Here is a 26,227-nt window from a genome sequence, read left to right on the forward strand (position 1 = left end):
AGCCTCCACGTTCGCCGCATAAGGGATTCATAATTCATCAGACGCTATTAAGGCTGAATAAATCATTTCGAAATAATTCACGGATTGGTTAGAAGCCATTAATTAGAACAAGGTTTGGGTCGCCTTTGGCCGGCGCTGCTCTTTCTTTAAGTAACACCGTGGTTAAAAATGTTGGCGATCCGGTAATTAATTTCCCGGTTTTGGCCGCGGCCCATCAGTTTTCGGTTCAAAGTCGCCGAGAGGTTTTCCTCTCTCATTAGGTGTCCCGCCTTCGCCTGCGACTTGTTGGTAAATAAATTTCCCGAAACAGACGCTTTGCAAATGTTTCCTAGAGAACAGGGATCGATGGGATGATCCCGCTGACGTTTATGCACCGCTTATCCTCGTGAAACGCGTGAAGAAGGCTACAGGGAGTGGAGATCAAGAAGCTGGAGGATTTCAGGTACTTAGGGTCAACAGTCCAGAGCGTAGGAGAGTGCGGAAAAGAGGTGAAGAGACGGGTCCAAGCAGGTCGGAACGGGTGGAGAAAAGTGTCAGGGGTACGAAGAGATAGAAGACTATCGGCCAGAATAAAAGGAAAGGTGTACAAGACAGTGGTGAGACCAGCGATGATGTTTGGACTAGAAACTGTTCCAATGACCAAAAGACAGCAGGCAGAACTAGAGGTGGCAGAGATGAAGATGTTGAGGTTCTCTTTGGGAGCGACCAGGATGGAGAGGATCAGGAATGAGTCCATCAGAGGAACGGCACATGTTAGATGTTTTGGAGAGAAGGTCAGAGAAGCCAGACTGAGATGGTTGGGTCATGGACAGAGGAGGGATAGAGAATATATTGGTAGACGGATGCTGGAGTTGGAGCTGCCAGGCAAGAGGTCTTGAGGAAGACCAAAGAGAAGATTTATGGACGTAGTGAGAGAAGATATGAAGGTAGTTGGTGTGAGAGAGGAAGATCCAGAGAATAGGGTTAGATGGAGAAAGTTGACTCGCTGTGGCGACCCCTGATGGGAAACGCCGAAAGAAGAAGAAGAAGTTCAAGCCGGCGTGAGTGAAAACTCTCCGCGAGACATGGTCCCGAAACACACCCGAAAGATTTATCAGATAAGGCTCGGTGATGTCAGCGCGCCGCCGCGGAGCCCCTCGTGTTTCAGCCGGCGGTGGCGATGCGGCGTCACCGTCGCCGCGCCGCACGCCGGCGATGCTTTTAATGATGGGTCTCTTTTCGTTGATGAGTTAATGCGAAAACTCTCAATGTCATCAGCAAAGATAAGCGGGAAGAAAGCGGCGCATTGTACACATAATGACAGGCTCCCCGCCTGCCCCTCAGATGTCACGGGTCAGCCATGTTAAGAATGTGTGTGCCCAATCATCCGCTGATCTTTATCTGGCGAGCCTGCAGCTAACCATGACATGGGCCCAATCAGGGGTGCTGATGAATGGACAAAGGGGGCCCTTGAATTGTTGAAGCTGTCACATGACTGCTTTCCTTATAAATCACGATGACATCGGCAATCAATATACCAATTACCGAACTGGATATTAAACATGTTCGGCTGGGCGGTGACCTTTGCCGGCTACGTACGGTACACTTAAATGATTTGTAGAATTATGCGTAAATCAACGTCGGGCTGTCGCGAAAGGAAAAATTTCACGCCGAAAAAAAAAAAAAAATAGGTATCGAGAATTACCTGCGCTGTGTTTTTAGCTTTTTAAATGAAACGGCGGTTGTGGTGAAGTCATGCAATAAATGATGTGCATGACAAATTAGGATCTTGGGCCGCGCCGGACGACACAAAGAGGGTGAATATAAAAGGTTGAGGGGATGAATTCCAGCTGTCACCGGCGTCATAAAACCTGACAAATTGTAATAACGGACTGCGTAATCCACACCACTGTCATTTTTCGCTTTACTTCGGGCTCTCACTGGCACCGTCCCAGTCTGCAGCCAGGTTCAGACACACACACACACACACATACACACAAAAAAAAAAACAAACCCAATCCGGTCTGGTGGCATTTGTCTCGTTCAACGCTATCTGAAATCAAATGCTCAATTCCACTCCCACCGTTCTATTTAGAAGGACTCAGTCCAGCCCTAATGTGAGAATGTCTGTAATCCTCACAAAAGGACGTTGACATTTATACCCGGCAGAAATGAATTAGACAAGGCCTGGATTCCTCCGGCGGCTTTGTGCCCGGTACACTAGACTGGGCGGAGAGATAATGACACTTTATTATGGGGTCATTATAGCAGCTCTGCGCGATGAAAAGGCAGATCCAGTCAACACGGACAGCAGCGAGACAGGTGACCCAGCATGTTAACAAATACGGCGAACGGGCATTATGGAGGCCGATGAATTCAGCCCCGGGGAGAGATCGACATAATACGAGAGCCTGTCCAAGAACGGGGAAGTTGTTCTAGACGGCGGCGGCCTCGCGTTCCCACACTACCGGAAGTCAGAGAGGGAAGAATCGGAGAAGCTCGGAGAGCGAGGATGAAATAATTCACTGGTGGTGGAAGTCTTTAACTGAATACCTGTTGTCGTCTTTTGTCGTTTCTGTTTGATTTCGGGTCAATCGGAGCGGAACATTGAGCGACGGTGAGGAAGTTTAAAAAGCTGAACGTCGGACACCGAAAAGGGAGTTTCGTCCGGGTTTCGAACGACGACGAAGTGCATAAATGCCCCTGATTGTAAACTCTTCATCCAACAACAGACTTGTTAAGCCTTTGGTCGGCGCCTCTCGTGAGACCCAATAAGACTCGATCAATAACGGCGCGTTATAGCTTATCGGACTGCATTGACCGATCGTAATCCGTCGTCACGCCCGCTCACAATGGGGGCATCGATGAGGCCCGGATCAGGATCCGTCTTCACCGAACTTGGTCAACGAACGGACTCTGCGGTTTTCCGACCTGAACGGCCCCGGAGTAACAATGATACAAATTCCAGGTAACATATATATATATATGTTTATATTCTATGTATTTGTACTTTTCTTGCAAGTCACCGGGGTTGGGTTGCAGAGGGCACGTTGATGCAATTTACGGAGTCTGGATCTTCACTCCAGTTCCTTTGTCACGGTGCCCAGTGTTTACCCAATGAGATCAGTCTAGCTGACTGCAAATCCTATAATGCAAGATTAGCCCTTTTGACTTCACAGACAAGATAATGACATTAGCTAATGTATGAACAATAGAATACCTCCGTGTGCATTCTGATGCCTCCACCGGGGAGACGCACGTGCAGTTTGTTTGGAATTCAGCCAGTTCACTTTGAGCTCCGGGTCGTCCCCCCCGCCAGCCCCCCGACGTGGACCCTCCTGTTCGGAGCGAATTAAACGCAAAGGGGTCGCACGTCCTCCGCGCTGTATTAACGACCCATCGGTCTCGGATCAGTCAACTTTTTTCGTGCTGTTTTCTCCAACGACATGACCGGGAGAAGCGAATCTATCAAATTCAGTGCGTGCTCCCAGCGGGTCACACTTGATGCTGAAGTGTTTTTTGTTGGTTTTTTTTCTCCCCTCTCTCACGGCACTCGCCGTGCTGCACTCGGAGACGGCAGACGCCACTCACCTTCAATTTTGAGTTCCTCCTTGAAGTAAAACCGCACCTAGTTTGTCGTCAAATTATTTCTAAATCTCAACCCAGACGACCCCCTTCCAAAGTACTCCAACACAAGGTTTGATGTAACGGTGTTTCGGAGCGGCCGAGCTTACTTTGTGAGCAACATATTGTTGTAAAAATGCAATATTTCTGTCTTTACGCTCCCTTTAAGGAGGGGTTTGAAGAACGTATCGCATCGATGGCTTTGAACAAACATGTGTGTGCATCGCAATCACTTTATTTACAATGTTTGCACTTGGAGCTTTATCTGCAGCTTTTGGATTCGAACCAAAAATAGGAGCCGTCCTTGAGTCCGATTCATCTAATTCCACGTGACCTCTTGGCACGTGGCGTTGGCATGGCAGCGGTATGGAAAGGTTTGCGACAGAGATGATGCTTTCAGCGATGTAATTATATTACCTTTTCATTGACATAAACTCTGGAAATAGCAGCCATTGTTTGAGGAGAACGTGTTTGAGGGGACCGTTGTTTAAATTGTGTTAAAATTCTTTGACAATGCGGTGATATAAATGCATAACGTGGTAAACAAATATATAATGCGGTAAATAAATATATAACCTCTCTTTTTACATTCACACACTTGTTTCCTCTGCCTCACACAGGATAATTTGTCGAAAGTACTGTCCCGATCAAAGAATACTTGCATCTCTAAATGCTATTGCGGTAGCATTTTGTGGCGATTTACTGCTTAATAACAACCTCGAGTATTCAATGCCCATTAAAATAATTTGACAATGCGGTAAATAAATATATAACCTCCCTGGTTGCATTCACACACTCATTTCTTCTGCCTCACACAAGCTAATTTGTCGAAAGCACTTTTCCGATCAAAGAAAATGTGCATCGCGCGATGCTATTGCGCTAGCACTTTGTGACGACTTATTGCTTAATAACAACGTCAAGTGACCGTTGCCCGTTGCAAGTCACTGCTGAACCTTGGAAACTGTGTTCCCAGCACTACGCATAAGCTAATACCTACACATAAGCCTTTATTTATATTATTTATACATTACTTTTGAACTTAATGAACCTCATGGCATGCTAGCATTTATCCTTCGTGTCGGACCTTCACGTCATGTACTTTTCGGTCAACGTAACATTGCATGACCTCTAAGGTGACCCCGACACACACACACACACACACACACACAAACACGCAAGTGTGTCTCTGCTTCTGTTCCACATCTGATGAAGCGCTCGCGCCCAGAATGTTACATTGACATGTGGTGAGATCATGTTGGGGGGGTATCTAGTTCGGGAACTCTGCGTTCTGTTTTTCGTGCCTTGTTTGTCTTGCCCGACACCTTGTTTATAGTTTTTGGACCGGCGAGCTTTTTTCAAAACTTTTCGACCTGACCCGCCACCTTGTAACATCGCGTCAACGTCCATTTGGTGGATTTTCTGTGAGATCGCCATGGAAATACAACAAAGAACATTTGCTTGGCTGTTATTTTTTTTTTTTCTTGGCAGCATTATTTGTAGTACCTGAGCCCGCCGCTAACACCGTGACGCGGATAAAGTTTCATAACTCATAAGCTCACAAAAAGCAGACGGAGTGCCCGCTTTAACATATTTTCACACAGCAATTAGAAAAAAAGGAGCAGGGGAAAGGGTTCAAAGCACGACCGATGGTCCCTCGGCGGTGAACTCTGTGACCCCCGGGTTTTCCGTGTGACCTCTCCTAAAAGAAATGCCTAGGGTAATTTGAATCAACCGAAGGTGTGTCACTTTCAAACAGGCCCAGCTGAACGAGGCCGCCGGAGAAGCACGCTGCTCCCCCGACCAGATGTGTGGGGCTTTTTTTTTTTTTTTTTTTTATTACGAGCAAAGTAGAAGCTGATAGTTGCAGGTGCAGGGCTTGACATGAAGTCCAACCTTTGAGGCCTTCATAATGGGGATATCCACTGGCTGGGTTTAATGAAAGCCACTGGGACGGGATGGGATTCATTGCTCTTTGATGGAGAGCGCGGTTATGAAGATGGACAGTCACTTTGCTCTCTAAGTGAAACCATCATTTAGCCTCAATTCCCAGAGAAAAGGCCCATTTGTTATTCACAGGGGAGTGCAGCTGGGGTGGTTATGCTAGGTGGAGGGTGTAAGCATTTTCCATACAATTACATTGCGCAGACGTAGATCCCGAGCCTCTCCTCCCAAGAAAAACACCAGACTTTTCTGCGGGCGACCGCCGTTTCCAACCGCGAAACCATGATCATCTCCTAACCTTTAACAAATGTGCTTACTTGAACTGTGATCCGTCCCTAAATTTAACCAAACCTAACCAAACGCCGGCGTGCCAAAACCGGTCCAGACGTCGACGTCGACACATCACGAAACACGCATTCCCTCCCAGAGTGATTCAAAAATTGGTTTTGGAAGCTGTCGCGTCCAGGGAAATTGGCCGCCGCCACCGGGGGAAATGTGCTAACGGGTCACGGCGGTGGACTGGAACCGACCGCCGCTTGTGATCCCGCGATCTGGACCCGATAGCTAACAGCGAATGTGACGCAGAGTGCAGACTTGAAAGTTTGACTTTGCATTGCCAGCTGAAGAAAACTGACATATTTCCATCCCTCCAGAAGACATTACTACATTGACTAACATTCTTCTCCTGAGGTAATTACCCAAACCATAACCACAACTAAGCCCTAACCCCGGTCTCCTGTATGCAAGCTTGAGGTTACCCGCCCGTCCAACAACCACACCCGCACTTTCCAGTCACTGGACGCAAATAATGTGCAAAAATTACCAAAATACGAACGCAGTTTCCGTGGATACCGGCCTGAATTATCAGTCCCCGCTGGAACTCCAACGAGCCTCTGGACGTTCCCGTAATGAAGTCCTGTTAACATCCCGACGGGCCGTTCCGCCGCCGACCTCCGACGGCCCGCTCGGATTAATTTGAGGACAAGTTTATCAAACCCGTTCCTCCGCTTAAAATAAAAAGGATGAGCCTTGTCAGAGCGCGCGGCGCGCCGAGGAAGACGAGTGTCGTGCGCGTCGCCGTAATTCCTCGCGCGGTCCGATGAGAATTAAACCATGGATCATTCTGACCGTCTTGTTCATGAATTTGGACTCAAAATCTAATATGCTAAGTGGGAGTGTGTGTAAAGGTTAATACGCAGATGAAGAGACCCTTGATTGGACATGAGTTATCGTTAATGATAATAAGTATTAAGTGAATGAAAGAGAATTACTTTGATGAATGACATTATTATTCACCCGGGCGCGCACACACACACACACCAACACACACACACACATACACAGGCTTTTGCCAGGTCGGACGCGTTCCTAATTTCCTAGCATGATGCCACGGTACCCTTATTGTTTTTAAAACTCAGTGCCTTACCTACTGTTTTTTTTTTTTTTTTTGTTTGTTTTATTTTTAACCCCCCCCCCCCCCCCCAGATGCTTAAAATCTTTTGTGTCTAAACAACCAAACGGCACGGGGGCCGCAGCTTTATAGCGTCGGGGTATCAGCGGCTCCCCAGCCACATGTTGTATTTCACACTTGCATTGCCCTGTCTAGCTATCATCCCTTTGTTGTGTTTAATGGTATCTCCAGCCTTGGAACACTGATACCAGCAGAGCGGTCAGAGTGTTAGCACTTCTCAATATCTATTACAATTAGTTTTTGATTAAGGAACCCTGTGCGGCTGTTTGAAGCCCTTAATGTTGTGTCAACTGGATGATGATGGAGAGAGCGGCATGGACGCCTCCCAGTAACAAAGTGGCCAGTAAAAGGCGCCGAGTGAAGCATTTTATCTTCCTAATGGAAACCAGATGACTTTTTTTTTTTTTTTTTTTTTTTTTAACCCCCCCTTTCCTTTTTAATACTGAAGTTTTTCTTGGGGCCAACATTGACTCCAAGTATTTACCCACATTTGTTATCTACGCCGGAAGACCTGTTTATTTATTTCTTTATTTTTCATGTATTTATGATTGATTCATGAATGCATCTATTTATGTATTTACTTATTTAATTTTTTTGGATTTATTCATTGTTGATGTTTGGGACGATTTTTTTTTTTTTCCTCTGACGTTTTTGTGGATCAAATTCACCAAACGACGGCGCAGCTCATTGCATTTCACCGTCGAGAGTTTTAAAGAATTTTTACGGTTAAGGACACACGGACGTGCACGCGCGTCAATTGATTGTAATGATTCAAACAATTTTACCGTTTCAGTTTGTAAAGTGGAATGACTCTAAACAATCCCACCCGTGGTATTTAATAGTTGACACACATCACGAGGGTAAAAGTGAAACAGCGGAAGACAAACGTGCAAAAAACATAAACGCCTATCTGTATTATTTTTCCCCCGGGCTGCAAATATATCAGGGATTTATATCTTTGGCACCCGGGCGACTTAAAGTGATCAGATGTTACAGTATCCGACAGGGAGTCTGTTCTCCTGGCTGTCGGGGGAGGAAGCGGCAGAAATAGCTCTCCGCATTTCACCAAAAATAAACAGTGAGATTCCCACAAAAGCTTCAAATATGCTCTGTTGAGATGTGAATTAAAGTGCTATTTCCTGCATGGTCAAGGCTGTGGCCGGGGATTGTGTTCACTGTTACTCATTCTGACACTGAATAACCAGATAACTTGCCTTCCAGCGAGACATGATAAATCAGCTGGATAATCAATTACTCCGAAAGTTGTGTTTTGTTTTGTTTTTTTTTAAAGACGTGCAAAAAAAAGGGATTCTGACGGCAGACGTCACACGGGTACGGACTTTCCATGATACCGGCGCCGTGACCTGAAGAAAACAAACAAAATCGGGTCGTTTCTTCTCGATCGCGGACCGATACGAATTCTTAACATAGCGAAGGTCTTTTTCTTGCGTCGGGTTGCGTTGAGGACCGCGAGCCCTCTTTGTCACACTCACAAACATGAGGGGTGAGATAAAAAAAAAAAAAAAAAAAAGTTCTGGCATGCAAGCAGTCTGATAAGTTGCAGCTTGTGTAGTTCTGTTTAGTTTACTTAATCCCTGAGCTGGAAATGACCTTGTGAACTTAAGTTGGGTGTATTTTTTTTTTCGTTTTTTTCCCTAACTTTTCTCTTTTCATACTATCCGGTCGGCGGCGAACTCCGATACGACTTAGATGGCTTTCAAATATTTGCATGTCAGAGTGTCTGCGCGCCACCGCTATAATACGCCGAGAGCCAGCCGGAGGTTTTCTTTCACACATCGCGGGTCAAAGATCGCTGTCCTAGAACAATTAAATTCACTCCTTAGCGCCGACATGAACACACTTTCAAGCAACACGCTGTCGTGCACACACGGCCTCTAACCCGGCCAACCTTGGCTTAATCATTACCGTGACCCCTTATCTGATTGTCATGCAGGTAACCATTAATAAGTGTTTACTTCCAGATGACCTCTGAAAATGCGCCTGCCGCCTTTGGCCCGCACATGTCAGCTCCGTCAGATGAGTTGGCCTGATTTTCCTTTTTTATTTTCTCCCTCTGAAAGCGGCTGCGCCGTCGCGCGACTAATAATCCAGCCGGTCGGGCAGGTAAACGCCAGATGTATAGATTCGGACCCCCCGCCGCCCCTCCCCGAAACTGTTTCCAATTCCTTTTTGTAAACTGCGGTTGTTATATAGCGGTTATTACTTATATTACATGAGTATTTGGGGCAAAGTGAATACAACAAGGGGCCAGACAGACAGACAGACAGGTTCTATTTATAGAGGCGAAAGAAAAACAAGGAATCTGGCTGAGACTTGGATTGACCTGGTGAAATCCTGCCATTTCTCAGTGACCAGCCGCGTTGCCCATCTTGCGTTTTAGCTGATGCAGAATGATAACTCACCGGTCGTCTTCCTCGGCGAGATGGGTAATATATAGCCGAGAGGTGTCCTGACATAGTTATATCTGTTGGTGTCCTCGAAAAGACAAGGAGAGTCAATTACAATGGCAGAGCAGAACGCCTGTACGGATGTCAGCTCCCCGCGCCGACGGCTGTGATAAATAACACCTGACCTCACACCAGGCGGCGGTTTCTCCGCGGGGCCGAGACAAGCCTGCACAAGGAAATGTGAAATCAAGGCACAATGTGGGGCACGTTCGGAGAAGGGTGTAGGGCAGCGCGCGAGAGGACGCGGAACGTCTGAATGAGCAGCGAGACATGTCAAGAGACATGAAATTGCACTTCTGGTGTTTATTTTATGGCGGCGCTGAGAAGATATGAAACTTCAATCGGTAGGTTGTTGCGGCAGGCCCCGCTGTTATTCATACCCTTTTTTTTTTTTTTTTTCTCCTCTTTCTTTTTTATCCGCCGACAAGAAAAACAAAGCTCCAACACACACACACACACACACACACATTAAAAAAAAAAAAAAAAAAAAAAAAAAAAAGCCCATGCACAGACTCTATTTGTCCGCGTGAGACATAAAGCAGCAGGTTGGTCCGCCCGGAACTCCCATCGTGCTCGTCTGAGTGTAATCTCTGTTGACAGAAAGCAAGTGTGGGTATCAGGTCACTTTCTACGGCTTCCAGTAATGTACCGCCGCAGTGTCCCGAACCCAGCAGAGACGGCGTGCGGATTGTTGATGCTCAAAGTGCAGACGCCTCTGTGCGCGCTCGTGAACAGACTGGATTATCGGGCCCCGACAAAGCTGACAGCGGCAAGGTTAGGGTAGCATCAAGCGCCGCAACAGTGAACACAGCTGAATATTCTCACTCTCCATCTGCCCGCGCATGTGCTTTGTGTACATGCGTGCGCACGAGCGTACGCGCGAGGGGGCAGAGAGGGGCAAGTGGGGGAGTCCGAGGTCCCACGGGAGACATGCTGGCTGAAAGTAGGGAGGAATGATCAACAGGCAGACACAAGGGCACAGGCAGATGTGTGCAAAGATAAATGAGGAGATAAATCACCGAGTGTCTGGGCTCAAGGCATTTGCATTCCTGAAATGAAACTCCAAGGAGAAACACTGGCACCGGGGTTCGGCGACTTTAAATAAAATGTATACAGTTTTTACGGTGTATGTCCAAAGGAGCCTTCTTTCTGAGTGGGGCTGAAAAACAGAGAGGACTATTTTCTCTCCCGCGGCCGTTATATAACAAAGTGCATCGCGTTGCACAATCCGACGGCACTGAAATCATTAAAAAAAAAAAAAAAAAAAGGCGAGTTTTCTTTTGCGCAACTCTGTAATGAACTCCAGCGATTGTTACCGAGTGACGACAACTCTTGCGGGGATTTTTTTTTTCTCGCTCCACATGTTGCATTTGCATTAAATTAAATCATCGTCGACTCCGCAGCAAATTGGAGGTAATTCTGACAACGAGCATTCCTCCGGACCGGCGCGCGAACATGAAAGATGGAAGGGGGTCACCTACACATGGCTTATTTAAGGCGGGCCACGTTTGATCTATGGAGGTCCTGGGTTGTCTCAATGTCACGGGGAAGGACGTTCCCCCCTCCGGGATCACGGCGTTCCACATCTGATCCTTGTCCCTGAAACAGACAGCTAAGACAAAAGGCTGCTTGACAGGTAAATGTGCTTTTGAATTCATATCCAAATCCGCATTAGTGACTCTTTTTTTTTTTCGAGGGCCGGCGGGGACGGGAGGCGGGGGGGGGGGGGGGGGGTCGTCGGACTGTGCTGTCATTGTGCTCTCCAGGAAGCGGCGTCGGAGTGTTATGAGGACTTAATGAAAAACAACACACACACACACACAAAAAAAAAAAAAAAAAAAAATCAAAAAAAGCCCTCAACCCATTCAACATAGACAAAAGAGCACATTTACTGATTTAACTTGGAAAACATTTTTTTTTTTTTTCCCCCCTTTTTCTCTCTCCTCAAACATAATCATTCACTCCGGTCATAACTTTACCAGTTTTGGGACTTTCCCAGGAATAGAACAGGCAGAGAACTGAGAAAACTCCTAGTGGGAGGCTCTGGATGTGTGGGAGGGAGCATGAAGGAGAGACTGTCATCACTAATTCCTCGCCAGGCAGCCCAGAGAAGTGTTGACTAACTAATGACCGTGTTTAACCACTGAAGTGTATCACGCTCGAGGAAACACAGCTGGATATGAGTCCTGTGCATTGAGTGACTCGGAGAAAACGATTCATTGTCTCGAACGAAATCCGCCCACAAACAGCTCTGTCCGAGCAATGAGAAAAGGTATTCATAAACCGAGTAAAGAGGGAGTTAAAGCGGTGAGGGGAAACAGCTGGATTTTTCTTAAAATGTGGTTGGCGGTTAGGTCATGGAGGCATATCCCTGTGGTACTGTGGTGGGAGTGGAGGATAAAACGGTAGTCCAAGACTCGTAAACGAGGGATAGAGGGATTAGGAGGTGAGCGAAAAAGCGAAGGAATTCGACTCATCCGAGCGGACGTCGTCGCGGAAAGGACGAGAGAAAACCCCCCCCGAAATGTTTGTTTTGTAAATCACGCGCGCGCGCTCATGCGACGATCGACGGCGGCTCATTAGCGACGAAGGACGTCACGTTTAATGGCGGGTCGCGCCGAGTTCAGAGGTATGGCGCGGGAACAAAACGACGAGCGTCAATTAATCCGGCGGAAATTGAATCGTCTCTCTCTCGCCCCGGAGAACGCCTCCAAAATGCACAGGCTTTAAGCATATGCTATCAACTTGTTTGACAATTATTTTAACTCAAATTTGGCATGTAGCAGCCGCGCAAACATGTGTTGGGATGATGCAATGGAGCCAAGTTAATGTTTTATATTATAACTACAGCACTCCTGGCCAGACAGGCTCACGCTGCTTTGTATTCCTCTCAAGAGTGTGTTCATAACTCATTTCACATGCCAAGATTCTGTTTGCCTATAATGAGGCAGAAAAAAAGAATTGCATTTTACAGCCGCGTTTTAGTTGAATGGAGAACTAGTGTTTCCCTAAAATCTCCTTCTAATGAGCATTTTTGCTCCCTATCATTTATGACCGGGCTGTGGTTACATTTTGACCATGTGCTCTTTTAAAAAAAAAAAGTTAAAAATAAAAAAAAAAAAAAACTGTCCCCATTTATGGTCTCTGCATTACTTTATTACCTAACCCCTACACAGTATTTGCTAAGTCAGCAAAACAGGTTTTCCCTAATCTGTTTGTATGAAAATGCAAACCGCTCTTTCCTGGAAACGCGATCAATTCGTGGAGGCTTTTACATTTCGCCAAACGTGTGATATATTTCATGAGAGCTTTAAAAGAAGTTGCTTTTATACATACATATATATATATACATTTATGTTTCTTTTTTTTTTACTTTGCACAGGGAACACAAGGTCAACGATGAAAACAAGAGATTTTCACCGATTCCCGAGTATAAAATAACGCTAAATGCACTGACTGGCATCACTCTGCACTGTCGTGTCTTTCAGTTTTACGTTGAGCAGTTTCGCTGCTTTGACGGTTGCCGATGTGATAGGTTTTCTGCTAAAAGTGGCAAAATACAACTAATGAATACACAAATCTCTTACGGGAGCCCCAAGCAGATTATCGGCCCTCCGTTTGCAGTCCATTTGATCGTGCAATCGTTAGTTTGTCTTACTTAGACGAAATATTCTGCCAGCCTTATTTGCGCTACCCTAAGGATGGGCAAAAAGAAAAGAAAATGTTGACTGACGTCAAGTTACTGCAAAAGATGAGTTATTATTGGTCAAAATGACATCTCTGCTTTTCATCATCAAACAGGTTTTAAGAAAAAAAAAAAAAAGATATGCATGATGATCAAATCTCCTTGCACTAAAACACAAAAATCATAACCTTGAGAAAAAAAAAAAAACTAGAAGCTAAGAAGTGTCATTACGGCCGGCTAATTGCACAAAAATGCGCACGGAAAATGTCCGAAAACAGCCAGCGCCCCCCCCCCACGTGAGCCGAGGCATATATAAGTCCAAACACACACACAAACACACATCACAACATTGTGTGAGGAAGCTGCCTTAAGCCACTTAAATCTCTCCTATTTCAGAGTGTTTGTGAAACGTTTCCTTGTGACCTGCGCTCTCCAACTCCTTAAGCCATCCACATGACTGGGCGAAGAGAATGGCCTTTTAAGGCCCTAAGTATTGCCAGACTCCTCCTTATATTACTGATGATATCTGTCCTGAGGAGTTTGCTGACAAGAGCCCAGGGATCAGAAATAGCCATAAAGCAGATGGGAAATTACATCTTATCCAACACATACTGAAATGGCCTGTCTGTTGATAGAAAAGGCTCACTACAGTGTCTTTAAGCAGGGATTTAGCCTTTGACCCGTTCTCCTCCAGCCCACGGACACTACTACATCACGACTCGGTTGCCACGGACGTTTGCGCGCCGCCGCCGCCGCCGCGATATCAACATCAGTCGAGGAAATCCTTGGGCAAACCGTCCGGCGGGAATACGCGCCATTCACTCCGGTGCAGAGTTCATAAAAAAAAAAAAAAAAAAAAAAAAAGACGTGTCCCGTTAAACCGCTGTGATAAAGACATGTTTGTACAAACTGTCCTGTACGTGTTCGCACAGCAGAGTTTGATTGAATATTGGAGAGACAGAGTGAGAGCGCGAGACAACATTAATCCCTTAAGCCCTTCAATGATGGCCTCTGACCAGGCCATATGAGATCCACTACCCTCAACTAATCTGCTGGAAACAGTGATGAACCCAGAAAGTGGCTCTTGCGTTTAACAAACTGTTGACAGCGGGATTATCCCGATTGTGGCGACTCGAACGTCAGCAATCCGGGCGGGAGTGTGTGTCGCCTCATGTAAACAAGCATTTCGGGTTTTTTTTTTTTTTTTTTTTTTAACAAACACTTATAAAGATCAATTACACCGGTTGACAGGAATATAACTGATTTTTCCATTCTTCCCTCGGCGAGCTATTCACTACACGCCGTGAGATAATTACATATACAACGAGACTTATTGCTTAGATGACCGCGACTGTCTGCGGCATCAGACTTAATTCACTTGTAATTGCCTATTTATGCTATTATTTCTGTGTAAAAAATGTTTCTTTCTCTGCAGTACCGACAAAGAACAACCAGAGTTTTATTTTAATTTTTTCTTTCAGTTATCACGCTCACTAACCTCACCGCAGTGCACCAAATGCAATTTGGGTTTGAATCAAGCAAGTATTGAAACTCTTTAATATCTTTTAGTAGCAGCGGCACAGTCCGAACGTCGCCATTACATTGTCTGAAGAGCAAAAATTAAATCTAAATTATGTGCATATCTGGAATGTTCCCCCCTCCGGTGATTCCACGTGCGTTTTCCTTGCTTTTGGACGAATAAAAAAAAATCTTAGTATTTAAAAAGGAAAAAAGGGAAGTCATCAGAGTTGACACTCTTCGGCCCACAAGTTTCCTCTGCCGCGAGTTTTTATATTAAAAGTTTTATATCGCTCACAAGAGGTGTCTCGTTGCTCTTTAGGCCTTGAGGCAGCGGCGACGGCGGGACATAAAATCATCAGAACCACCAATTCGCTCGCATTAAGGTAATATTTGCAGGTTTCTAAGTCTGCCGGAAGGTTAAGTCGGGATCCGCGGGCTTGTATAAGAACGAAAAACACCAATGTTTATGTGTGTCAAGCGCAAATAAAACTTTACTGCCGATTTACGATTGGTTAAATGTCACCGCCGGTGTCGGCGCTGGGTTTCTCGCGAGAAACGACAAAGTGCAGGAAAACACGTCAAAACTTCCCCGGCTCCTCGCGGCTCGGTTTGGACCGCGACGCTTTCCAGAATATTCCCTTTGGCAGCGGCTGAGCGGCTTTGCTGGGACGACGACGCGGCCAAGCGCAGACGCTCTCCAAGCCGCGCCTCAATCGCCACGATGAAAATCTCGATTCCTCTCCCTGGCCTCCGTCTCAGGTAACCGGGCGAGGAAGGGGATTTAACACCTCTGATAAACGGAGGTAAAGCTCACAGCCGGGGAGCCCCGTCGCCGCTTCCGGCTCGACACGCTTCGCACCGGCGTGCGACGGGAGGAGTTGCCGAAAGCAGCGGCCTGTCAGCGTGGTTTGGCAGCCATCGGGGGACCAAATCTAGGCCCAGTCGGTGAGCAGGAGGCGTAATCCTGATTTTACACAGACTGGCAGCTTAAATGAAAGTGGGGTCTACCATTTGGACTCGCAGATGACAGAGCTGTCTTCCCAGCTGGCCCCTAATCTAGTGGTGGTATGACACTTTGCGGCGGCTCTCTGTACTATCCCATACAGTGAGTGGACATCTTTGAGGACAGGGTGCCAAATTTAACATGTCCGCTGCCTTCTTCTATTTCCGCTGTGTATTCTGTTTAGCGGCGCGTTATGGGGCGTTCGCGCGAAGCAGGGACGAGGCCAACAATGCCCGCAGCCTTTTCGAAAAAGCTGCCGAGTCTGGCAGCGAAGAGTGACGAGGTGGCCCTCCTTTCTCTAGGCCTAATGAGCCATAGTGTGGAGAGCGGAAAGGCTGGCTGCGTCGAACAGGGAAATCTTTGCATGTTCTTGGAACCGGCCGTCCGGAGCAGAGCAAAGTGGATCTTTGCGATAACGCAGCTCCCGGTTTGTCGTTTGGTTCGCTGGCCGGTCCGACGATACTGCGCTCCTGCTTCTCCCCCGCCGCTTCTTGCGTGCGTCTTACTTTTACCGCAAGCGTTTTGTCCATTGACTGTCCGGCGTGTAGCTACACTTATCTGGCAATTGCCGGATTAAGACACGTCGCCGGGATTATTGTCACAACGCTCTGCATGGCATTGTTTGACACTAACGAGATTTTACCATTTCCAAGTAAAGAACTAGGCCAGCGGATTTGATCTTTGCCGCACGCCGGACAAGCGGCGCTCGCGATTGGACGAAACGTGTCCTCTTTGCGAGCTAGCGAGCCGGCTAGCATGGATGTCTGCAAATTGATTCCTGCTTTCCGTTAAATCAGGTCATGCCACGTCTCCACGGCGATCGCAAGGGGGGGGGGTTAAAATGAACCCCGAAGGTCTTGCTTCGGTTGGCGTTTGGCATGGACAGTTTTAAAAATGACGATAAGACCGACGGCGGAATGTGCGGTAACATTTTCTGCCAAATGTTTCTGGTCCTACGCATGAGCGGGTTTTCATATCAACTCTCTGAACCATCAAATCTGTCAGCGCGTTTGAAATGTACGTCTCTTTGACATAATTAGCAGCGCCCGCCACCATCTGAGAGCTTCGAGAACCCCAAGTACAGATGGATTTTTATCAGTCTAACGGTCCCCGAGGAAATGATGCACTTCCATAAGCCCGTGGGGATCCTTCCACATCAACATGCTATTAATTACATATATAAATATTTCAATGCAGGAATTGTTAATTCATTCATTTATGCATTATCTATACCGCTTATCCTGCACTCAGGGTCGCGGGGAGCCCATCCAGCTATCATTGGCTGACCGGCAGGGGGCAAATGTTACAATCAAACTCAAAAATATTTGTCTTTACTGCAAAAATGTTCCCCAATGAACCCACTGCTTGTGTCTGGACTGTGGGAGGAAGCTGGAGAACCCGGAGGAGACCCATGCAGACACGGGGAGCAAATGCAACAATCAAACATGTTTTTCTTTCTATAACAAAAATACTTTTCTGCTTCCACGCAGATATATAAGTATTTCAATGCAGGAACCATTCATTCATTCATTTATTCATTATCTCGACTGCTGAGCCTGCTTTCATTGGCTGAGCGGCGGGATTCACCCCGGATCCGTCAGCGGCGGATCACACGGCTACATAAAGAGACGTACTTACAACTATTCGCTCTCTCATTCACACGTCGGGGCTATTCCGGGTCTCCGATGAACCCGACGCATGATTTTGGACCGCGGGAGGAAACCGGAGAACCCGGAGGAGATCCGGGAGCAAAAACAGGGAGCGAATGCGACAAGACGACTCGAAAATATTTGCTTTGAATTGCAAAAATGCTTTTCTGCATCTATGCTGTTTGCAAGCAGGTGCAGGACTGTTTATGGAAGTGAACCTCTATCAAAAACTACATGTTACCAGGCTAAATAAACAAGACGTGCAAAATAAAAAAAACTAGAAAACCACGCCCGTTTGAAGCCGTCGGTTTCGCTTAGTACGAAAAGCCCCCGAAGGAAGCTTCACCTCCAGCGAGGACACGGTGCCGGTGGTCTCATATGACAGGGCGGACATTTTTTAAAATGATATTGACACCGCTCTGCGGGTGCTCGCCGTCGACGTTTGCCGTGGCAGTTAGCGACTGAATGCGAATCACAATAACCGACCGGGGGAGCCGGTGCGCGGATCGCCCCCGCTGATTTGCGGCCTAAATTTCGCCGTCACGGATGTTCTTGAGCAGACCCCCGAATGTCCATAAATCTCACCGTGTCAGAACGTGTGAACTGTCAGAAGTGAAGCTATGCATGGGAGTCAGACACGACGCTGAAAATAAACAGAAAGGACTCATCATTCCAAACATTCGCAAAAGAGGAACTCCAATTTTTTTTTTTTTTTTTTTTGGTCCAAGGAAAATATCAAATCAACAAAACATCTGCGATTCAGACGTGCGCATGAAGTATTCCGCTATATTACAAAGACCAGAAGATCTAGACACACACACACACACACACACGTGTGGACGCACACACAAGCGCACACAATACACAGTGTTCTCTGGTTGGCTAGGAATCAGACTTTGCTGAGAGAAAAATCCCTCCGACTCCCATCCTGATAGAGTCCATTGAAATGCAGACCCCACACCACGACTAATAGAAATGGGAATCAGCTGAAAATATGTGACATAATCACATTAGTGTCTTAAAGAACACAAAGCGCGTAGTCAACTTCCCTTGATCAAGGCACATCTGGAGGGGCAAGGGACTTGAAACAGGGTCTTGCCTTTCCCCTACTGAAATGAAAACAAGCTGTTTTACTCTGCTTCCAGGCCAAAGCAGAACAAGAACTTTGACACAGTAATGGATTGCTCCGGCAGCCGTGCGGCTCAATGCGAAGATGCCAGAAACAAAAAAAAAAAAAAGGGAAAAAGGGAGAAGAGAAGATCTTGAAAGGTTTCGGGAGGACGCCCACTGCTTTCCCAGTGCGTTTGAACCCTGACCCGAAAAAGGCTCAACATGCACAGATACAATTTCCCTTGTTCTCCGGCTGCGGGCGCCCGCGCCGTCACGCCGCCGTTAGCCGCGACGAGAAACGTTTAAAAATTCCAAATAATAAAAGCGACGGCTCGTACTCGGAGCGCGATATACTCGAAATATTTGCAACTGCGGGTTAACTGCCGTCTGAAAACGGTACGCTCCGGGTTGCCAAAGAGTTTCCCACCGAGCGCATATACAGAGGTGACAGTCATTATAAACAGCCCCGAGTCCGAGCGCTCTTTTAAAATATGTACGCCGGTTAATATTTTCCAGAGGTCCTTCTGCATACTTTTAATGCCCACTTTTTGTCTTCTCCCCATTCACGGAACAAAGACTGGTTTCTGTTTCTGCTCTCGGCCCGCTGTGAGAGCGAGGGCCTGGCCAGCCCATTAACACCCACCTCAACATGTTCCATTCCAACACTGGGAGCTAATTACAAACACTGGCCCGGGCTTAAAAACCTCTTATGGACAGCAAAGAAAAGAAGGGGAGAAAAGAAAAGAAAAGGAAGAAGGAGAGAGAGCGAGAGAGCGCCGAGAGACGACTGAAGAGAGGGAGGCCCCGAAGAGGCTAATGAATCCATAGGCAGGTCCACCGTGCTGCCGTTGCATAAATAGTTGTTCACTATACGCGCAGCTACTTAGGCCAAATGGGGCTTCAAAATGTTCCCCCTTTGTCGCTCATCAAATTCCTCAAGAGCACAGGCGCTGAAAGGTGTGGCTGCGTTTTATTCTCCCTGTGTCTCTCTTTCTTCTCGCCCCCCTTTCAACATCCAGCGCTGTGAAGTGGGGGGAGGGAGTGGGAGGGGACGCAGCGGTGGCCATAACCCCAAAATAAAGCTGTTCAACTCTGCATTGTGTGTGTGTGTGTGTGTGTGTGTGTGTGTGTGTGTGTGTGAGAGAGGGAGAGAGAGAGAGAGAGCACCAGAAGGGGAAAGCAGGGAGATAATAATCATTCCGGTTCGATCAGATAACGTGCAATGGCTTGCTTGTTTTGTTTTTTTTCGCCGGCGACTTCTTATGTTTAAAAAAAAAAAAAAAAAGGTCAACTTTTAAGAATGACCAAAACATTTCCAGGTCCCTCGAAAACCTGCCATGTTAATAATTTATTTCATAAGAGGTTTTAATATGCAACAAGACTAGCATCATCTATGTCAACCTTCAAGAAACAGGTAAAAACTATTTTTTAGGCAGCAAGTTAGGCTATACAGTGTGTGTGTGTGTACGTTTGTGTATGTCTTTGTCAAAAAAACAAAACAAAAACTCACTAACCCAAGCCTACTGTTCTGTATATTTCCTGTGCATCGTGTATTTCCAAGTGTATTTGCAGTCCCTATGTCCTCTATTGTAAGTCGCTTTGGATAAAAGCGTCTGCCAAATGCAATGTAATGTAATGTAATGTAATGTAATGTAATATTCTTAAAAGCGGGTGTAAAAAATAACCCCATTTATTTCTATGCGTTTTCAAACAGCGGATCGGCCTCGGTTAGCGGCGAACGCGTTCCCGGATCCAAAACCTTGGAAGAAGGATAAAAAATAAATAAAAAAAAAAAAAAAAAAAAAAAAGAAATGCAACTGAACCTTTTATCCTTTTAGCTCCGACCGCAGAGATATACCCCAATATATCTTGGCGGAGGACACATGACATGCGTGCGGCTGATGTTCGCTCCTACTTGCGGTTTCGCGCAGTCGTTCCCACATGTAACTGTCTCTAATCAAATCCCGTGCCGTGACGCCCCAGGCAGAGAGATCAGACAGATCTTAAAGTGTGCCATCAACCACAAATTACAGCCCTTGATTTGAGGTTAACAGAGTGCCACTCCTCCAAGAATAACAGAGACAGTTGTAATACCTAGATTGGCAGGAACCCGACGTAGCTTAGCGGTATCGCTCCGCGAGAAATCTGCCGCCGGTAGGAAGTACGACGTGCGCTACGATACGGATTGCGACCACGGGCCGAAGAAGAAAAAAAAAAAGTAGGGGAACTCGCTCCGTGGATTCCGGTTTTGACTCTGTTTTTTTTTTTCTTTTCTTCTTGTGCAGATGAAACCCAGCCCCGCACTGTCCGTCAAATAGCGTTGTTTATTGCCTGTGACCTCACGCCCCAAATTACATACATTATCTCCAATTTAAGAGGCTATTACGGTCGCCGTCTGTTACGGGCCAAGCGTTTTTACTTCTTTCTTTTTCTCCCCCCGCCAGGGGCTTCCAGGGGGCTCGGCTGGGCACCTGAACCCGGCGATGCTCTGGCTCCGCATCCAAATTTATATATATATATATGTATTTTTTTTTAAACAGTAAACCCCCAGACAGAGTTCGTCTCCTGCCAAATACCTACTAAAGCGACCCGTAAAAGCAGTGAGTGAAGACTGGTTTACTTTACTTTTGTGAGGCTTTTTTTTTTTTTTTATCATGTGTACTTTTTGGCACATAAATGAAAAAAAAAAATGAAAAGAAAAAAAAAAAAGGGAAAGAGTGGAGGTGGGTGGTAGCCTCGAAAGCAGTGGCACAAGGACAGCGCGGGTGCCAGAATCTCACTCTTTTTTTTTCTTATTTTTTAAAATACCGGGTCTTACTTAGCAATCACCTTATTCAGCGCCTTTAGTTACCACATCATAAAGCCGAGGCAGACGCCCCCTCCCCCCAATATACTTCTCAAGAAACGCTTGAACTGGTTCTGTTAAGATGCAGGCCAAAGTAAAGCAGAAGCATTTGTCATTAGTAAGGTTGCGGTGGAGGAGGGCTGCCCCAGATGTTGCCCCTGTGCTGGCTACAGTGCATGCTGCATGTGTGTGTGTGTGTGTGTGTGTGTGTGTGTGTTTGCGTACACGCTACCCAGCCCCAGCTCATGTGGCTCATAGGCAAGCGGCCAAGGGAAAGTGGCCTCCTACTGTTTAATGACAATAAAAATACTGCCCCGCTCCGTATTTTGCTCTTGTATTTTGTAAACAAGGTTAATGCTCCTTTTAATGGAGAACCTGGTGACAGAACGCGCCCTCGCTCGCCGTGACGATCACCCGAAGCCGATTGGTCGACGGCGTCCGGCTCAAACGCTTCAAGATTAACGCCCAAACTCCCCTACCTGCTTTCAATTTCTCCACCTTTCCCTTTTTTTTTTCCTTCCCCTCGCCATCATTTCCCCCGCAATTAAGACGACGTCTCCGGAACGTCGGAACCGTTTTGCTCTTTTCCTCCCGGCTAAGGAATGGTGTGTATTTTATTCCATCTCGCGTAGGGTGCGTCTGGTTCCATCAGTAAAACTTCAAACCCCTTTATTGTCGGCCCAAAAGAGGGATTACGGCTAATTGAGTATTGTAGCCAGATAATTGGGCCCGAGGACCTATCCACATGGAGAGAATAACCCTCCTAGTCTGATTCTGAAAAACAGACAAAGCCAGGGGGTGGAGTAATGTGAGTTAAGGGATTCTCACCGGCTCTTGTGAGAGCTTGTTTCACATACACGTCTCAAAGTGGAGCTAATAACTTAACGCTAGTGTGTTTTCACTCTTGAGGGGTCTTTCTCCTTGGAACCTCAAACATTCTCCCAGATCCTTTGGTGAGGACTCTTGACGTACTTTGTTGAGCTTGCCAAATTCTTTACAAAGACTTTCACTCTCTTTATCTCCCTCTGTATCGCCCTCTCTCGCTCTCTCCCACACACACACACACACCAACACACACAAATGTATGAAGTACACATCGCCGGCACCGCGGAAAACCTTTGAGACATGATTATACGCAGTTAAATGAAAATCCACTGAAGTGAGTTTTTCCACATATTTCATCATCTGAGCAAAATCTGTGATTTCGTTTTCATTTTCCGTCTCACCGGCGAAAGAATTAAAAAAAAATTAAAAAATAAAATTGAAAAAAATATATATATATTATCGAGACATTCCGACGGATGATCTCTCTAATTAAGAAATTACGACTGATGTTCTGATAATTGAATAAAACCGAACATTAATTGCAGAGGGGACGTTCATCTGAGCACTTTCGGAGAACCGGCTTGGCTGCTCGGTGCTTTTTAAAAAAGAAATTTCCAGAAGCGTCGCATCCTGCCCGCCGCCTCGCTTTTGCAAAGCCGCTCTATCAACAAGAAACGGCAGCTTTCGGCAACAACTCGAGATCTGTAGTCGGACTCTGGCTCGCCTGGAGGGAACCGAGACCCGCGGGACCGACGCATTCTGCTCAGAAATGTATTTCGCTGCTGCTGAAACCCCCCCGCCTCGTTTTCCGGTTACTGTTTCCAGTAAATAGGCAGATGCCATCTAGGGGTCGGAGAAAATACGACAGGTTAAAATGTGACGTCTGTCATAAACATTGAGAAAATCCCAGCGGCGAGGTGAAATACAGCCCGTGACCTTAAGGACTCGCCGCAAAGCCGCGATCTTCCTCTCCCTAAACAACCCTGACTAGGACTTATGATACTTAATCCTGTCATAAGAAAAAAAAAAAAAAAAAAATGGAAAACACAAAACAAACAAAACCACGGCCTCCTGTGGCGGAATTGTGTTAGAATTTCAGTATGGGTCATTTACATGGCTTGTATTTCGGTTGCGTCGGCGCCGTCTCCCGGAGGAGATCGGCGTCGGCGCCTCAAGTCCGCACGAGAAAAAACAGAGCTGTGAGATGGAAAAAAAAAAAAAAAAAAAAAAAAAAGGAGCGACGTGAAAAAGCGCCGGGTGACTCCGCTGACCGGTGTCATCCCCGCCGGCGTCGTGCGGCGGCGGGGTCGTGAACCCGCCACCTTCTCACAAACTTGCCTTGCAAAGACAAAGAAGTTGTTTTTTTTTTTTTTTTTTTTTTTTTAAAGACCCAAAACAAAACATTCATTTTGCATATCTGCAAAAAAAAAAAAAAAAAAAAAAAAAAAAAACAGTCCACTTCCTGGAACAGAAGCATGTCACTTCAGCCCCTTTCCGACCTAGTAATTGCTCTTTGATTCAGAAGCTAAGCTAGTGGAAGTGAGTGCAACGCTGCTAATGAGGTCTCAATCCTCATGTAGTGACCTTTCCACTCTCCTATCCTTTTCCTAGACAAACAGTCCATGCCTGCCCTTGACTCCTCCTCTGATGCTCCAGCTTGATGTCCTAACACTCTCTTCTGCTGACCTCCGGTTGACAGTTCTCTCCCAGCCCCGAACTTCAGCTGCCGTTCGCTAAGCCTGATCTGAAGACAAGGGCATCAAGTGATCACCAGACTCAGTGTGAGAGCACGCCCCCAGTGTGAGGCCTGTTAGTGATCCTCTGCTGCCTACAGGAAGAAATGGCCTTTCTCCTCTCTGAGGATTGTCCTTGGAGACTCCCGGTGTAAATGAAAGAGGACACTGAGCCGCGTTCGGCCTGATGTATGGTTTTCCCGAAAAAAAAAAAAAAAAATCTTTTTCCAGTCGGCAAAGTTCGGTTACTTAAAGCCTCGGTTAAAAATGCTGTTCGGGAGAAGGCTGTCTGCCGGGACTTGCGCTGAAAGTGGGAAAGAATGGCTGACGAGTTGCAGTTTGAACTTTAAATGCCAGCCCTCCCACAAAAAAATATTAAAAATAATATCAAAATGAGATATAATACTCAATACATGCCCTACTATATGGTGCAAAATTAATTGCATGAATAAATAAATAAAAATCACTGTACATCAGCAGAAAATACCATGCCAACTGGATAAAAATAATAATTTAATACACAATAAACAAATAATTATAATATCAAATGATGTAGTAATAATAATAATATAAATAATAATAATGATGATAATTATAATAATAGTACTTTGACTTCACTTTGAACCTCACTCCTCCCACAAATATATGGCAAATTAATATATTTAAAAATAATAATAATTCAAATTGAAATAATTCAATATATGGCCTCACATATGTTACAAGAATAATAATCCAAATAAATACATAAATAATTATCACACAAGATCACACAATCCCTGCTACAAGAAATGTAAAAAAATAACATAATAAATATTATATATTAAATGCCTTCATATAGGATACAAAATAAAGAAATAAATCTCAGCAGAAAATACAAAGCCAACTGAAGAACAATAATTATTCCAGTGGATTTTTACCCGATTATTAAAAGAAAAGTCATTTGAAATTGCACGGTTATTTCATTTGCACGATCCATCTATCCATTTATCTGAATTCCTGCATGATTTTCCGTCCGCTGCGACGGTTCAGTGAACAACCCATTGGACCAGCACCAGCTGCACCTGCAGCCGAGCCCCCGTCACCGTCGCCGCGAGGGACTCATCTGGATACGAGTGCATGAAAAATGCATGGAAGACGGAGGAGGCGAATTCGGTACGGAGTCTTGTTCACAAAGAAAAAAAAAAAAAAAAGGGAAAAAAAAAATCCGAGCCCCCGCTTGTGAAGCAGCCCCCTGACAGCAAACATACGATTTTAAAACGGCACCAAACCAAATATTTACGGGCGTATTTATGCAGCATTGCCTACATGTCATCCCGTCGTCGTGGTTACACAGCTGCGCTCATCGTCAAGGCCACGTTCGAGGAAAAAACAATGAGCGCGTACAGGATGGGATGCGTTTTCCGCATGGAAAAGGTCATAGAGGAAATGTATGGGCAGTAATAGGACCATCACGAGCAGCGCGTTGCCTTCTGCTAATATCACATAACTTTCTATTGACGTTGAGCGCCGTGGCAACCCTTCCTCGACAATCCCCCCCCCCCATCGGGCGGGGAGGCAAACAAATTCTCAAAGGTCAACGATTTACTTTGTCTAAAATTTTATCCACATATTACTCTTGCGTACGCAGCGTCAGAGTGCTGTGGTTAGAACAAAAAATAGAAATGAAAAAAAAATTGCCCGCCGGTTGGTTGCTGTGGAGATTTGACTCGAACCCCCTGGAGGTTAAAGGGGCTTGAGGCATTTAAAGAACCGGATAATGACTGCGTGTGTGTTTGTTTACGTTCATTTAAATGAAGGAAAAGGAAACATCACGGAAGTGACTACGGTAATCGGCTCACTAATTCGCTAAGGGTGCTTTTTTTCTTTCCTTTTTCAGAAAATTCTGCACATTTTCGAAGGTGGTCCCTTCAATTCTGTTCGAGCGGGCTGTCAAATCAGACACGGCGAACATTCTTCCCCTCCCAGCGATGCTCGGTCACTGTTTGTACATTAGCGGCGTTTCCCCGTTTCCCAATAAAGTCCGGCGTAAACCGAGCCGGCACAGATTTCTTGTGAAAACACACGAAAGCCGCGGCGACATCTCTCACGGCGGCGGTTTGAAGTCCTCGGCGCTGAACGCGGGGACCGGTGGTAGCAGTCAGCGGTTAAACCACAGTAGCAGAAAGGTTAATACACTCAGCACATGTTGCCTCTTACAACAGGTGGTGCGGCGCGATCGGCGGCTCCCAGCATTCCAGCTTTTCCATGCTGGTGGCCCTTGGTATTCTGGGATTTACGCTGCCTCCCCTCCTTTCAACCACACAGGCCTGACTGACAAGCTAATCGTTGGGCTGGGATCCCCTCAGCTATTGATTCCACTGCAACACAACACCT

The 26,227-nt window shown here is 46.1% G+C and overlaps 1 long non-coding RNA gene across 1 annotated transcript; it reads left to right on the plus strand.

The window, feature by feature from the left end:
* Positions 1 to 10,691: 10,691 nt before the first annotated feature.
* LOC147225363 (uncharacterized) lies at positions 10,692 to 24,507 on the plus strand. The gene is made up of 3 exons (XR_015107344.1): positions 10,692 to 11,119; positions 15,009 to 15,072; positions 23,733 to 24,507. It is a non-coding gene; the product is annotated as an uncharacterized LOC147225363 (long non-coding RNA).
* The last annotated feature ends 1,720 nt before the right edge of the window (positions 24,508 to 26,227 follow it).

The sequence above is a fragment of the Fistularia commersonii genome, chromosome 17 (assembly GCF_037954325.1).
Source record: "Fistularia commersonii isolate RoL2024-O1a breed Wild chromosome 17, RoL_Fcom_v1.0, whole genome shotgun sequence".
Taxonomy (NCBI): Eukaryota; Metazoa; Chordata; class Actinopteri; order Syngnathiformes; family Fistulariidae; genus Fistularia; species Fistularia commersonii.